We start from the raw sequence: 16,379 nt of genomic DNA on the forward strand, positions 1-16,379 counted from the left end.
AGTCGGCTACCTGCCGTTCGAGGCGTTGGTGGAGGGTGGATCCGGAAAGGCTAAGGCGAGGGTTGGACTAAAGAATGCTGTCACACAGGTGTAGTGAAAGGTATGCATGGACTGGTATCAATACAATGTGCAGCTGTCACACACACAGGTGCAGTGAACAGGTATGCAGTGACTGGTATATAAAACTGCGTGCTGTCACACAGGTACAGTGAAAAGTATGCACAGACTGGTATTACAAATGTGCAGCTGTCACACACACAGGTGCAGTGAAAAGGTAGGCACTGAATGTGCTCGGCCTGGCACAGTATAGCAATTAGCAAGGGCCAGCTGCGACAGACAGGGCTGTATATGAGTGTCAGTGGGCCACACACACACAAAAAAACACATCACAAGAACATTAGCTCTCAAAAGAGCTGTTGTGGGTGCTTTTTAGCAATAAGTATCAAGGAGCAAGCTACCAAGCCTAATAAGAGCCTAACTAAGCTTTCCCTAATCTCTGCAGCAACCTCTCTCCCTTGTCTCACTAACACAGCAGCAGACTGAGTGGGAAAATGGCCGACGCTGCTGCCTTTTATAAAGGGGGGGGAGGGGCTCCAGGAGGGAGTGAAGTCTGTTTGGCTACCATGTGTCTGCTGACTGTGATGTAGAGGGTCAAAGTTTAGCCCAATGATGTAGTATAGGGAGCAGGTCTAACTCACATAAAGTTTGCGTTCGATCGCAAACGCGTACCACCGATGTTCGTGCGAATAACTTTGCATGCGAACCGTTCGGGCTATCTCTATGTAAGAATGGCTGCAGTTTACATTTTGCCGATGAAATTTGTAATTGTCTCCACCGACTGAGGACCCAGCATTGCCCGGGTATGTATTTAGCTGGTGCTTGCTGCTACCACTTTTTCTAATCCTAACACACAATTACTCAGTGACCAAGTTTGAAAGCTTTGCAGTCTTTAGCATCAATAATTTGCATTGAAATTAAACAAATCTGATTGGCTGTTTCTGGTTCCACCCCCTTATCTGAATTTGAACCCCAGTCACCCAATGACCAACTGTACCAGGTTTGAGGCCTGTGTCATAAACAGTGCAAGGATGGCAGCAATGTAAATATTTCCCTTGCAAATCAATAGGTGAATTTTGATTGGCTTTTATAGGCTCCACCCACTTTTTATATTATATCCTAGTCAGCCAGTGACCAACTGTGCAAAGTTTGAGAACCCTACCACTAACAGTGTAAGAAAGGCTGCACTTTACATTTTCTCAGTGAAATTTGTATTTGTCTCTGCCTACTGATGTCCTGACGCTTCCTGGGTATGTATTTGGCTGGTGTTGACTGTGGCCACTTTTTCTAACCCTAACACACAATTACTCAATAATCAAGTTTGGGAGATTTGCCGTCTTTGGCATGAATAATTTGCATTGAAATGAAACAAATGTGATTGGCTGTTTGTGGCTCCACCCATTTTCTGAATTTTAACACCAGTCATACAATGACCAATTGTACCAGGTTTTAGGTTTGTGCCATTAACAGTGCAAGGAAGACAGCAATTAAATATTCCCCTCGAAAATCAATAGGTGAATTTTGATAGGCTTTTGTAGGTCCCACCCATTTTTTTCCTAATATGTATCCCAGTCACCCAGTGACCAACTGTACAAAGTCTAAGAACCCTACCATTAACAGTATAAGAATGGCTGCATTTTACATTTTCCCAGTGTCTCTGCCAACTTTTTGGTTATGGGAATAAAAAGTATCCTATATGTTATTCCAGGTAATGTACTATGTGTGTGCCAAATTTCATTCAAATTCGTTCAGCCATTTTTGCGTAATCGAGTAACAAACATCCGAACATCCAAACACCCGAACTTTCCCATTTATAATACTAGCTGGATGCCCAGCGTTGCCCGGGTATGTATTTGGCTGGTGTTGGCCCCGCCCACTTTTCCTAACCCTAACACACTATTACTCAATTACTTAATGACCAAGTTTGTGAGCTTTGTGGTCTTTGGCATCAATAATTTGCATTGAAATCAATAAATCTGATTGGCTGTGGCTCCACCCCTTTTCTGAATTTGAACCCCTATCACCCAATGGCCAAGTGTACCAGGTACAGGTGATTAACAGTGCAAGAGGCTTGTGCCATTAGCAGTGCAAGAATGGCAGCAATGAAATATTCCCCTGAAAAATCAATAGGTACATTTTGATTGGCTTTTGTAGGCTCCACCCACTTTTCTGAATATTAACCCCAGTCACCCAGTAATTAACTGTGCAAAGTTTGAGAACCCTACCATTAATAGTGTAAGAATGGCTGCAGTTTACATTTTCCCAATGGAATTTGTATTTTTCTCCACCCACTGATTTCCTGACATTGTTCGGGTATGTATTTGGCTGGTGTTGGCTCCGCCTACTGTTTGTAACCCTAACACACAATTACTCAATGACCAAGTTTGTGCGCTTTGTGGTCTTTGGAATCAATAATTTGCATTAAGATTAAACAAATCTGATTGGCTGTTTGTGGCTCCACCCCTTTGTCTAAAGTTGAACCCCAGTCACCCAATGACCAACTGTACCAGGTTTAAGGATTGTGCCATTAACAGTGCAAGAATGGCAGCAATTACATATTCCCCTTGAAAATCAATAGGTTTTTACTTTCTTTTGTAGGCTCCACCCACTTTTCTGAATATCAATCCCAGTCACCCAGTGACCAATTGTGCAAAGTTTGAGAACCCTACCATTAACAGTGTAAGAATGGCTGCAGTTTACATTTTCTCAGTGAAATGTGTATTTGTCTCCGCCTACTGATGATGACCCGGTATTGCCCGATTATTTATTTGGCTGGTGTTGGTTGCGCCCACTTTTCCTAACCTTAACACACAATTACTCAATGACCATGTTTGTGAGCTTTGTGGTTTTTGGCATACATAACCTGCATTAAAATGAAACAAATAAGATTGTCTGTTTTTGGCTCCACCCCCTTTTATCAATTTCAACCCCAGTCACCCAATGATCAACTGTACCAGGTTTGATGCTTGTGCCATTAGCAGTGCAAGAATGGCAGCAATGAAATATTCCCCTTAAAAAATATATAGGTAAATTTTGATTGGCTTTTGTAGGCTCCACCCACTTTTCTGAATATTAACCCCAGTCAGACAGTAACCAACTGTGCAAAGTTTGAGAACCCTACCATTAACAGTGTAAGAATGGCTGCTGTTTACATTTTCCCAGTAAAATTTGTATTTGTCTCCGCCCACTTATGACCCGGCGTTGCCCGCTTATGTATTTGGCTGGTGTTGGCTGTGCCTGCTTTTCTAACCCTAACACACAATTAATCAATTACCAAGTTTGTGATCTTTGCGGTGTTTGGCAAAAATAATTTGAATTGAAATGAAACAAATCTAATTGGCTATTTGTGGCTCCACCCCTTTCTGAAATTGAACCCTAGTCACCCAATGATCAACTGTACCAGGTTTGAGGCTTGTGCCATTAACAGTGCAAGAATGGCAGCAATGTAAATATTCCCCTTGAAAATCAATAGGTTAATTTTGATTGGCTTTTATAGACTCCACCCACCTTTCTGAATATTAATCTCAGTCACCCAATGACCAACTGTGCAAAGTTTGAGAACCCTACCATTAACAGTGTAAGAATAGCTGCAGTTTACATTTTCCAGTGACATTTGTATTTGTCTCCACCCCCTTTTTGGTTATGGGAATAAAAAGTATCCTATACTTTATTCCAGGTAATGTACTATGTGTGTGCCAAATTTCATTCAAATCCGTTCAGCCATTTTTGCGTGATCGAGTAACAAACATCTAAGCCCGGCATTGCCCGAGTATGTATTTGGCTGGTGTTGGCCCCACCTCCTTTTCCTAACCCTAACACACAATTACTTAATTACTTAATGACCAAGTTTGTGAGTTTTGCAGTCTTTGGCATCAATAATTTGCATTGAAATAAAATAAATCTGATTGGCTGTGGCTCCACCCCTTTTCTGAATTTAAACCCAAATCACCCAATGGCCAAGTGCACCAGGTATAGGTGATTAACAGTGCAAGAGTCTTGTGCCATTAACAGTGCAAGAATGGCAGCAATTAAATATTCCCCTTAAAAATCAATAGGTGGATTATGATTGGCTTTTGTGCACTCCACCCACCTTTCTGAATATTAATCCCAGTCACCCAGTGACCAACTTTGCAAAGTTTTAGAACCCTACCATTAACAGTGTAAGAATGGCTGCAGTTTACATTTTCCCAATGAAATTTGTATTTTTCTCCACCCACTGATTTCCTGGCATTGTTCGGGTATGTATTAGGCTGGTGTTGGCTCCGCCTACTTTTTCTAACCCTAACACACAATTACTTAATGACCAAGTTTGTGCACTTTGTGGTCTTTGACATCAATAATTTGCATTGAGATTAAACAAATCTGATTGGCTGTTTTTGGCTCCACCCCTTTGTCTAAATTTGAACCCCAGTCACCCAATGACCAACTGTACCAGGTTTAAGGCTTGTGCCATTAACAGTGCAAGAATGGCAGCAATTACATATTCCCCTTGAAAATCAATAGGTGAATTTTGATTGTCTTTTGTAGGCTCCACCCACTTTTCTGAATATCAATCCCAGTCACCCAGTGACCAATTGTGCAAAGTTTGAGAACCCTACCATTAATAGTGTAAGAATGGCTGCAGTTTAAAGTTTCTAAGTGAAATTTGTATTTGTCTCCACCCACTGATGACCCGGTATTGCCCGATGATGTATTTGGCTGGTGTTGGCTGCGCCCACTTTTCCTAACCCTAAAACACAATTACTCAATGACCAAGTTTGTGAGCTTTGCGGGTTTTGGCATCCATAACCTGCATTAAAATAAAACAAATATGATTGTCTGTTTGTGGCTCCACCCCCTTTTATCAATTTAAACCCCAGTCACCCTATGATCAACTGTAACAGGTTTGAGGCTTGTGCCACTAACAGTGCAAGAATGGCAGCAATGAAATATTCCCCCAAAAAATCAATAGGTAATTTTTGATTGGCTTTTGTAGGCTCCACCCACTTTTCTGAATATTAATCCCAGTCATTCAGTAATTAACTGTGCAAAGTTTGAGAACCCTACAATTAATAGTGTAAGAATGGCTGCAGTTTACATTTTCCAAGTAAAAATTGTATTTGTCTCCGCCCACTTATGACCCCATGTTGCCTGCTTATGTATTTGGCTGGTGTTGACTGTGCCCACTTTTCTAACCCTCACACACAATTAATCAATTACTCAATTGCCAAGTTTGTGAGCTTTGCGGTGTTTGGCATCAATACTTTGCATTGGAATGAAACAAATCTAATTGGCTGTTTGTGACTCCACCCCTATTTCTCAAATTGAACCCCAGTCACCCAATGATCAACTGTACCAGGTTTGAGGCTTGTGCCATTAACAGTGCAAGAATGGCAGCAATGTAAATATTTCCATTGAAAATCAATAGGTGAATTATGATTGGCTTTTGTAGGCTCCTCCCACCTTTCTGAATATTAATCCCAGTCACCCAATGACCAACTGTGCAAAGTTTGAGAACCCTACCATTAACAGTGTAAGAATGACTGCAGTTTACATTTTTTCAGTGAAATTAGTATTTGTCTCTGCCCCCTTTTTGGTTATAGGAATAAAAAGTATCCTATACTTTATTCCAGGTAATGTACTATGTGTGTGCCAAATTTCATTCTAATCCATTCAGCCATTTTTGCGTGATCGAGTAACAAACATCCAATCATCCAAACATCTGAACTTTCCCACTTATTATATTAGTAGGATATATATATATATACTAGCTGACCCGCGGCGTAGCATACGCCGCATAAGGGGGTAGAGGAAGGGGGTATTGGGCACAGCGGCGGGGAGGGGGATCAGACCCGCTCTCAACTGGGTCTCTCATGTGTGCTCCCCCTCCAGCTTAAGCTCAGCAGGAACCCCCCCCCCCTCCCTCACTTGGGTCCCCCATGTGCGCTCCCCCTCCTGCTTAAAGCGGACCCAAACCAAACATTTTTTTAATTCAAAATATTTAGTTGCACCACTCTGACACATACAAAGATAAATAAACACTCTTTCAAGCCTATGAGCATTTCAGTGCATGCTTTTCACCCTTCTCTTTCCATAAGTAGGGTTATACAGGTGGCAGCCATTACCAATTCCTCCATTGCCAGACACTACCTACTCCAGCATTTTGCCGGATTCTGTCCCGGCAATTTGAAAGGAAGGGAGGGGTTTCTCCAATGAATGTAAAATATTTTTTATTTGTCATCATGCAGCTGAAAAAAGGCTGCTATTTATTATTGTAATTTAGAAAATACATTTTATTTCTGAAATCTTGTATTTTTAATTTGGGTCCACTTTAAGCACAGTAGCAGCCGCCACTATTAGTAAGAGGCAGCGGGCGGGGATGCCTCTCCTCTTTCGTGTTCCAGTGTGTGTTCCACTGTTGTCACTTCCTGCAATGCCACCCACTGTATTGGTGTAATTCTCGGCCTTTTGGCTAAGATCAAGTGTAGTATCTGTTCTTGAGGTTTTTGGGGGGACCTGGAGGGATGGCACAGTGGCAGTGTGTCCTTCCTGGTCGTAATTCCCCAGAGGCTGATTAAATGGATCTATACAATGGTCGAAGCTGAATGGCTGAGGGCTTTGCTTAGGCGTACTGCCCCTGGAAGTGGCGCTCCAGGTGCACCTGAAAAAACCTGGGATGTGGCAGATCCCAGGCGGAAGTAGGGTGCTTTGGTCTGTACTGCCCATATGCATCGCCAACTAATGCAGCTCCCCGGCCTTTTGGCTAGGGAGAGTGCGGAATTTTTATCACTCCGGCCGCAAGGTCGGGGCCAGCTTGCTGGTACCGGGGACTTGTCCCCTGGGGACTTCGGTTCCCACCTGGCTCCCTCTCGGGGGAGCCACCCGGACCATGTGGACGCGGTTGCCACATGGCCAGGCCCTTTGGGTAACCACTGGGCACAGTCGGGGTCCTCCTCGGAGGACTCCAGGATCCTCCAACCCCTCGGGTGTTGGAGGATGCCACCCCCTGAGCCGAAGGCAAAGGGGGAAGGTTCCCTTCGGGGAACAACCGGAAGGGCCCTGCTGCATTGTGGGGCCCGTGGCTACTCCTGCACGTTTTGTGGGGGTGCTTTAGGGCACTCACACTTTTTCTGTGCATGGGGCTAATAGCCTTGCTTACCCGGGACACCTGTTGCATGCAACAGGAGCCAAGAAAGCTTAGAAAAAAATAATTGGTGTAATTTGCCTTTTTAAAACAGAAGGAAATATGCAATAATTCAGCTATAAGTGAACATTTGTGGCTACCCACAATGAACTGCTACTAAATATGCCAATTATTCTTTTTCACCCTTAGTAACCCAAGCAAGCATCCAGATCCACTGGTGTATAGCTAATCTATAGCTTTAAATTTTACACAGCCATATCAAACCCACATGTGACAGCCTGTTTCAGACTTTTGGCCCTCATCTATACATGGCAAGAATTGATCTGGCTGTATGAGATAGGGCTTGGACCAGTACAACAGAGTAACCAAGCAGCTCAGTGTGACCCAAACCACTCGGAATGTATAGGGGGATAAAAGGGACCAAAAAGACCTACTAAAAAAATCAAAGCTTGGTGTAATTTAACTTCTTAAAACAGAAGCAAGTCTGCAATAATTCAGTTACAAGTGAACATTTGTGGTTACCCACAATGCACCGCTACTAAATATGCAAATTATTCCTTTTCACCCTTGGTAAGTCAAGCAAGCCTATGGGCCTGATTCACAAAGCGGTGCAAACTGTTAAGCACGGGTGTGCTAAACAGTTAGCACGTGAAGTGCCGTTCGCAGACTTTTGCGCGCGCAAAGTGCCGCGATTAGCGCGATCGCGGAATTGCGCACGCAAAAGACCGCAATAGCGCGAATCACGGCACTTTGCGCGCACAAAAGTCCACGAACGGCACTTCACGTGCTAACTGTTTAGCACACCAGTGCTAAACAGTTTGCACCACTTTGTGAATCAAGCCCTATATCTTTAAAGTTTACATAGTCATATCAAACCCACATGTGACAGCCTATTTCAGACTTTTGGTCCTCATCAGTACATAGGCTATCATTCATAAAGCATTTCCGCATGCGGAAATTCTTAAAACAGCTGACTTTACTGACCACTTAGCAAAGTCAGCATTCATAAAGGCTCTTTCCGCATGCAAAAATGACACTACCGAGCAGAGTGATAAATCACGCCTTGTGCAGTGATTATCGTAACAAATGTAGCAAAATGTTAATTCATAAAGATCACCGCAAGCGGTGTGACGTCGCGAAGTTCCGCTCCCTCTGATGTGGCGATACCAATGCAAGTGAATGGAGACACACAGACCTCTCAGGCAGCTGCAGCAGAGCGGAACACGGAGAAATGTATCAACTCGGCAGCTTCCATGTCTCCGCCTGCCTACGACCTGCCTAGTTCGGGGAATCTCCGCACTGCGTCCGCACATGGATACTTTTTTATGAATGCCCACACACAAGTCTAATAATCCACCAGCCGTGCTTTCCCACACAGATTCTTTTCACCAACAAGCTGTTCATGAATGATAGCCATAGTAGGGATTGATATGGCTGAATGAGATAGAGCTTGGACCAGTACAACAGAGTAACCAAGCAGCTCAGGGTGACCCAAACCACTCGGAATGTGTATAGGAGAATAAAAGAGACCAAAAAGCCCTCCTACTAAAAAAAGCAAAGCTTAGTGTAATTTCCCTTCTTAAAACAGAAACAAATCTGCAATAATTCAGCTATAAGTGAACATTTGTGGTTACCCACAATGCACTGCTACTGAATACGCAAATTATCCCTCTTTGCCCTTGGTTTGATATGACACTACTTCTTCTTCTTGCTTGGGCCAGCCCCTTCTTCTTGCTTGGACCAGCCCCTTCTTCTTGCTTGGACCGGCCCTGGGGGCAGGGCGCTACTTCTTCTTCTTGTTTGAAGGTTGAGGCACTTACTCTATTATATATGTAGATCCTACTAATATAATAAACTAGCCGACCCGCGGCGTAGCATACGCCGCATAAGGGGGTAGAGGGCAGGAAGGGGGTATTGGGCACAGCGGCGGGGAGAGGGGTCGGACCCCCCTCAACTGGGTCCCTCATGTGTGCTCCCCCTCCAGCTTAAGCTCAGCAGGAACCCACCCCCCCTCACCTGGGTCCCCATGTGTGCTCGCCCTCCAGCTTAAGCTCAGCAGGAAATTCCCCCCCCCCTCCCTCACTCACTCACTCACTCACTCACTCACTCACTCACTCACTCACTCACTCACTCACCTGGGTCCCCCATGAGCACTCCCCCTCCTGCTTAAGCACAGTAGCAGCCGTCACTATTAGTAAGAGGCAGCGGGCGGGGATGCCTCACCTCTTCCGTTTTCCAGCGTGTGTTCCACTGTTGTCACTTCCTGCAATGCCACCCACTGTATTGGTGTAATTTGCCTTTCTAAAACAGAAGGAAATCTGCAATAATTCAGCTTCAGCTATAAGTGAACATTTGTGGTTACCCATAATGCACTGCTACTAAATATGCCAATTATTCTTTTTCACCCTTAGAAACCCATGCACGCATCCATTTCCACTGGTGTATAGCAAGCCTATAGCTTTAAATTTTACACAGCCATATCAAACCCACATGTGACAGCCTGCTTCAGACTTTTGGCCCTCATCTGTACATGGCAAAGATTGATATGGCTGTATGAGATAGGGCTTGGACCAGTACAACAGAGTAACCAAGCAGCTCAGGGCGACCCAAACCACTCGGAATGTATAGGGGGATAAAAGGGACCAAAAAGACCTTCTACTAAAAAAATCAAAGCTTGGTGTAATTTGGCTTCTTAAAACAGAAGCAAATCTGCAATAATTCAGCTATAAGTGAACATTTGTGATTACCCAAAATGCACCGCTACTAAATATGCAAATTATTCCTTTTCACCCTTGGTAAGTCAAGCAAGCCTATGGGCCTGATTCACAAAGCGGTGCAAACTGTTTAGCACGGGTGTGTGCTAAACAGTTATCACGTGAAGTGCCGTTCGCGGACTTTTGCATGCGCAAAATGCCGCGATTTGCGGTCTTTTGCGCGCGTAATTGGCCGCGAATCGCAGCACCTTGCGCGTGCAAAACTCCGCAATCGTGTGACTCGCAGCAAATTGCGCACGCAAAAGACCACGATCGCGCAAATTGCGGCACTTCACACGTTAACTGTTTAGCACACCCTTGCTAAACAGTTTGCACCGCTTTGTGAATCAGGCCCTATAGCTTTAAATTTTACATAGTCATATCAAACCCACATGTGACAGTCTATTTCAGACTTTCAATCCTCATCAGTACATGGCAAAGATTGATATGGCTGTATGAGATAGGGCTTGGACCAGTACAACAGAGTAACCAAGCAGCTCAGGGTGACCCAAACCACTCGGAATGTATAGGAGGATAAAAGGGACCAAAAAGACCTCCTACTAAAAAAAGCAAAGCTTGGTGTAATTTTCCTTCTTAAAACAGAAGCAAATCTGCAATAATTCAGTGAACATTTGTGATTACCCACAATGCACCGCTACTAAATATGCAAATTATTCCTTTTCACCCTTGGTAAGTCAAGCAAGCCTATGGGCCTGATTCACAAAGCGGTGCAAACTGTTAAGCACGGGTAAACAGTTAGCACGTGAAGTGGCGTTCGCAGACTTTTGCGCGTGCAAAGTGCCGCGATCGCGGTCTTTTGCACGCACAAAAGTCCGCGAGCGCACAAATCGCGCACGCAAAAGACTGCAATAGCGCGAATCACAGCACTTCGTGCACACAAAAGTCCACGAACGGCACTTCACGTGCTAAACAGTTTGCACTACTTTGTGAATCAAGCCCTATAGCTTTTAATTTTACATTGTCATATCAAACCCACATGTGACAGCCTATTTCAGACTTTTGGTCCTCATCATTACATAGTAGGGATTGATATGGCTGTATGAGATAGGGCTTGGACCAGTACAACAGAGTAACCAAGCAGCTCAGGGTGACCCAAACCACTCGGAATGTATAGGGGGATAAAGGGACCAAAAAGACCTTCTACTAAAAAAAGCAAAGCTTGGTGTAATTTGCCTTCTTAAAACAGAAGCAAAACTGTAATAATTCAGCTATAAGTGAACATTTGTGGTTACCAGGGGCGTAGCAATAGGGGTTACAGAGGTAGCGACCGCATCGGGGCCCTTGGGCCAGAGGGGCCCCGAAGGGCCCTCTCTCAACTACAGTATTAGCTCTCTATTGGTCTTGTGCTCATAATAATCCCTTCTATAGATACTTTGAATAGTAGTAATCATTAACACACTGTTCCCCATCCCCTTCCTGCACCTCTGACACTGTAGTAGCCATTGGCAGGTTATGGCAGGTTATGGTGCGCCGTATCAATTGTTATGTATAGAGTGCTTGGGGGGCCCCATTGTAAAACTTGCATCGGGGCCCACAGCTCCTTAGCTACGCCACTGGTGGTTACCCACAATGCACTGCTACTAAATATGCAAATTATTCTTCTTTGCCCTTGGTTTGATATGACACTACTTCTTCTTCTTGCTTGGACCGGCCCTGGGGGCAGGGCGCTACTTCTTCTTCTTGCTTGAAGGTTGAGGCACTTACTTTATTATATATATAGATAATGGGAAAGTTTGGATGTTTGGATGTTTGGATGTTAGTTACTCGATCACGCAAAAATGGCTGAATGGATTAGAATGAAATTTGGCACACACATAGTACATTACCTGGAATAAAGTATAGGATACTTTTTATTCCCATAACCAAAAAGGGGCGGAGACAAATACTAATTTCACTGAGAAATTGTAAACTGCAGCCATTCTTACACTGTTAATGGTAGGGTTCTCAAACTTTGCACAGTTGGTCACTGGGTGACTGGGATTAATATTCAGAAAGGTGGGAGGAGCCTACAAAAGCCAATCATAATTCACCTATTGATTTTCAAGGGGAATATTTACATTGCTGCCATTCTTGCACTGTTAATGGCACAAGCCTCAAACCTGGTACAGTTGATTATTGGGTGACTGGGGTTCAATTTGAGAAAGGGGGGTGGAACCACAAACAGCCAATTAGATTTGTTTCATTCCAATGCAAATTATTGATGCCAAACACCGCAAAGCTCACAAACTTGGTCATTGAGTAATTGATTAATTGTGAGTGAGGGTTAGAAAAGTAGGCACAGCCAACACCAGCCAAATACATAAGCAGGTAACACGGGGTCATAAGTGGGCGGAGACAAATACAAATTTTACTGGGAAAATGTAAACTGCAGCCATTCTTACACTGTTAATTGTAGGGTTCTCAAACTTTGCACAATTGGTCACTGGGTGACTGGGATTAATATTCAGAAAAGTGGGAGGAGCCTACAAAAGCCAATCAAAAATTACCTATTGATTTTTCAGGGGAATATTTCATTGCTGCCATTCTTGCACTGTTAATGGCACAAGCCTCAAAAGTGCTACAGTTGATCATTGGGTGACTGGGATTTAAATTGATAAAAGGGGGTGGAGCCACAAACAGACAATCTTATTTGTTTCATTTTAATGCAGATTATGGATGCCAAAAAACGCAAAGCTCACAAACTTGGTGTAATGAATAGCGGAGATGCCGCCGCACAAACTGTACCATGAAGTTGAAAAGCAAGTGGTGTCATCTCTGGCACACAGTGTTGGTTCAAGGGTCCACCTTACCACAGATGCCTGGTCTGCCAAGCATGGTCAGGGCAGGTACATTACTTACACAGCCCATTGGGTCAACCTAATGACCGCTGACAAGCAGGGAGTACGTGGCTGTGCAGCGGACCTAGTTGTGATACCTCTACAGCTTGCAGGCAGGCCTGCTGCCACCTTCTCTCTTCCTGCTACATCCTATGCACTGTTGTCCTCCTCCTCCTCCTTGGCCGAGTGGCAGTTCAACTCTACTGGCGTTGCAATCTCCTCTCCAGCTACACACTCCCAGCTCCCCAAGGCATATGCTGCAGGCCAGGAATGATGGTGTCACGCCATCTTAGACATGTCTTGCCTCAAAGTGGAAAGTCACAATGGAGCAGCTCTCCTGGCTGCTCTTAACAAACAGGTGGATCAGTGGCTGACCCCGCACCAACTGGAGAGCGGCAACGTGGTATGTGACAACGGCAGCAATCTCATTTCGGCTTTGAATTTGGGAAAGTTGACACATGTACCCTGCATGGCACATGTGCTGAATGTAATAATTCAGAGATTTGTGTTTAACCACTTGAGGACCTAGGGCTTTCTACCCCTTAAGGACCGGCCACTTTTTTTCCATTCAGACCACTGCAGCTTTCACGGTTTATTGCTCGCTCATACAACCTACCACCTAAATGAATTTTGGCTCCTTTTCTTGTCACTAATAAAGCTTTCTTTTGGTGCTATTTGATTGCTCCTGCGATTTTTACTTTTTATTATATTCATCAAAAAAGACATGAATTTTGGCAAAACAATGATTTTTTAACTTTCTGTGCTGACATTTTTCAAATAAAGTAAAATTTCTGTATACATGCAGCGCGAAAAATGTGGACAAACATGTTTTGGATAAAAAAAAACCCATTCAGTGTATATTTATTGGTTTGGGTAAAAGTTATAGCGTTTACAAACTATGGTGCAAAAAGTGAATTTTCCCGATTTCAAGCATCTATGACTTTTCTGACCCCCTGTCATGTTTCATGAGGGGCTAGAATTCCAGGATAGTATAAATACCCCCCAAATGACCCCATTTTGGAAAGAAGACATCCCAAAGTATTCACTGAGAGGCATAGTGAGTTCATAGAAGATATTATTTTTTGTCACAAGTAAGCGGAAAATGACACTTTGTGACCAAAAAAAAAAAAAAAAAGTTTCCATTTCTTCTAACTTGCGACAAAAAAAAAATGAAATCTGCCACAGACTCACCATGCCCCTCTCTGAATACCTTGAAGGGTCTACTTTCCAAAATGTGGTCATTTGTGGGGTGTGTTTACTGTCCTGACATTTTGGGGGGTGCTAAATTGTAAGCACCCCTGTAAAGCCTAAAGGTGCTCATTGGACTTTGGACCCCTTAGCGCAGTATAGGCTGCAAAAAAGTGCCACACATGTGGTATTGCCGTACTCAGGAGAAGTAGTATAATGTGTTTTGGGGTGTATTTTTACACATACCCATGCTTAATTTTTTTTACACACAGTTGTCCATTTACAGAGATTTTTCTCCCACTCAGCATGGGTATGTGTAAAAATACACCCCAAAGCACATTATACTACTTCTCCTGAGTACGGCGATACCACATGTGTGGCACTTTTTTGCACCCTAACTGCGCTAAAGGGCCCAAAGTCCAATGAGTACCTTTAGGATTTCACAGGTCATTTTGAGAAATTTCGTTTCAAGACTACTCCTCACGGTTTAGGGCCCCTAAAATGCCAGGGCAGTATAGGAACCCCACAAATGACCCCATTTTAGAAAGAAGACACCCCAAGGTATTCCGTTAGGAGTATGGTGAGTTCATAGAAGATTTTATTTTTTTGTCACAAGTTAGCGGAAAATGACACTTTGTGAAAAAACACAATTAAAATCAATTTCCGCTAACTTGTGACAAAAAATAAAATCTTCTATGAACTCGCCATACTACTAACGGAATACCTTGGGGTGTCTTCTTTCTAAAATGGGGTCATTTGTGGGGTTCCTATACTGCCCTGGCATTTTAGGGGCCCTAAACCGTGAGGAGTAGTCTTGAAACGAAATTTCTCAAAATGACCTGTGAAATCCTAAAGGTACTCATTGGACTTTGGGCCCTTTAGCGCAGTTAGGGTGCAAAAAAGTGCCACACATGTGGTATCGCCGTACTCGGGAGAAGTAGTACAATGTGTTTTGGGGTGTATTTTTACACATACCCATGCTGGGTGGGAGAAACACCTCTGTAAATGACAATCTTTTGATTTTTTTTACACACAATTGTCCATTTACAGCGGTATTTCTCCCACCCAGCATGGGTAGGTGTAAAAATACACCCCAAAATACATTGTACTACTTCTCCCGAGTATGGCGATACCACATGTGTGGCACTTTTTTGCACCCTAATTGCGCTAAGGGGCCCAAAGTCCAATGAGTACCTTTAGGATTTCACAGGTCATTTTTGTTTCAAGACTACTCCTCACGGTTTAGGGCCCCTAAAATGCCTGGGCAGTATAGGAACCTACCCATCAGATCAGAAAAAAGTGCCACACATGAGGTATCGCCGTACTCGGGAGATGTAGTGTAATGTGTTTTGGGGTGTATTTTTACACATACCCATGCTGGGTGGGAGAAATACCTCTGTAAATGACAATTGTTTGATTTTTTTTTACACACAATTGTCCATTTACAGAGAGATTTCTCCCACCCAGCATGGGTATGTGTAAAAATACACCCCAAAACACATTATACTACTTCTCCTGAGTACGGCGATACCACATGTGTGACACTTTTTTGCAGCCTAGGTGCGCTAAGGGGCCCAACGTCCTAATCACAGGTCATTTTGAGGCATTTGTTTTCTAGACTACTCCTCACGGATTAGGGCCCCTAAAATGCTAGGGCAGTATAGGAACCCCACAAGTGACCCCATTTTAGAAAGAAGACACCCCAAGGTATTCCGTTAGGTGTATGGCGAGTTCATAGAAGATTTTATTTTTTGTCACAAGTTAGTGAAAAATGACACTTTGTGAAAAAAAAACAAAAATCAATTTCTGCTAACTTTTGACAAAAAATAAAATCTTCTATGAACTCGTCATACACCTAACAGAATACATTGGGGTGTCTTTTTTCTAAAATGGGGTCCGTTTCTGGGGTTCCTATACCGCCCTGGCATTTTACGGGCCCAAAACCGTGAGTAGTCTGGAAACCAAATGTCTCAAAATGACTGTTCAGGGGTATAAGCATCTGCAAATTTTGATGACAGGTAGTCTATGAGGGGGCGAATTTTGTGGAACCGGTCATATGCAGGGTGGCCTTTTAGATGACAGGTTGTATTGGGCCTGATCTGATGGATAGGAGTGCTAGGGGGGTGACAGAAGGTGATTGATGGGTGTCTAAGGGGGTGGTTAGAGGGGAAAATAGATGCAATCAATGCACTGGGGAGGTGATCGGAAGGGGGTCTGAGGGGGATCTGAGGGTTTGGCCGAGTGATCAGGAGCCCACACGGGGCAAATTAGGGCCTGATCTGATGGGTAGGTGTGCTAGGGGGTGACAGGAGGTGATTGATGGGTGTCTCAAGGTGTGATTAGAGAGGGGAATAGATGCAAGCAATGCACTGGTGAGGTGATCAGGGCTGGGGCCTGAGGGCATTCTGAGGGTGTGGGCGG

At 43.9% G+C, this 16,379-nt stretch overlaps 1 pseudogene; it reads left to right on the top strand.

Moving 5' to 3' along the window:
- Nucleotides 1–6,491: 6,491 nt before the first annotated feature.
- LOC137532733 (U2 spliceosomal RNA) lies at nt 6,492–6,702 on the top strand (annotated as a pseudogene).
- Nucleotides 6,703–16,379: the final 9,677 nt, after the last annotated feature.

The sequence above is a fragment of the Hyperolius riggenbachi genome, chromosome 1 (genome assembly GCF_040937935.1).
Source record: "Hyperolius riggenbachi isolate aHypRig1 chromosome 1, aHypRig1.pri, whole genome shotgun sequence".
NCBI classification, from domain to species: domain Eukaryota; kingdom Metazoa; phylum Chordata; class Amphibia; order Anura; family Hyperoliidae; genus Hyperolius; species Hyperolius riggenbachi.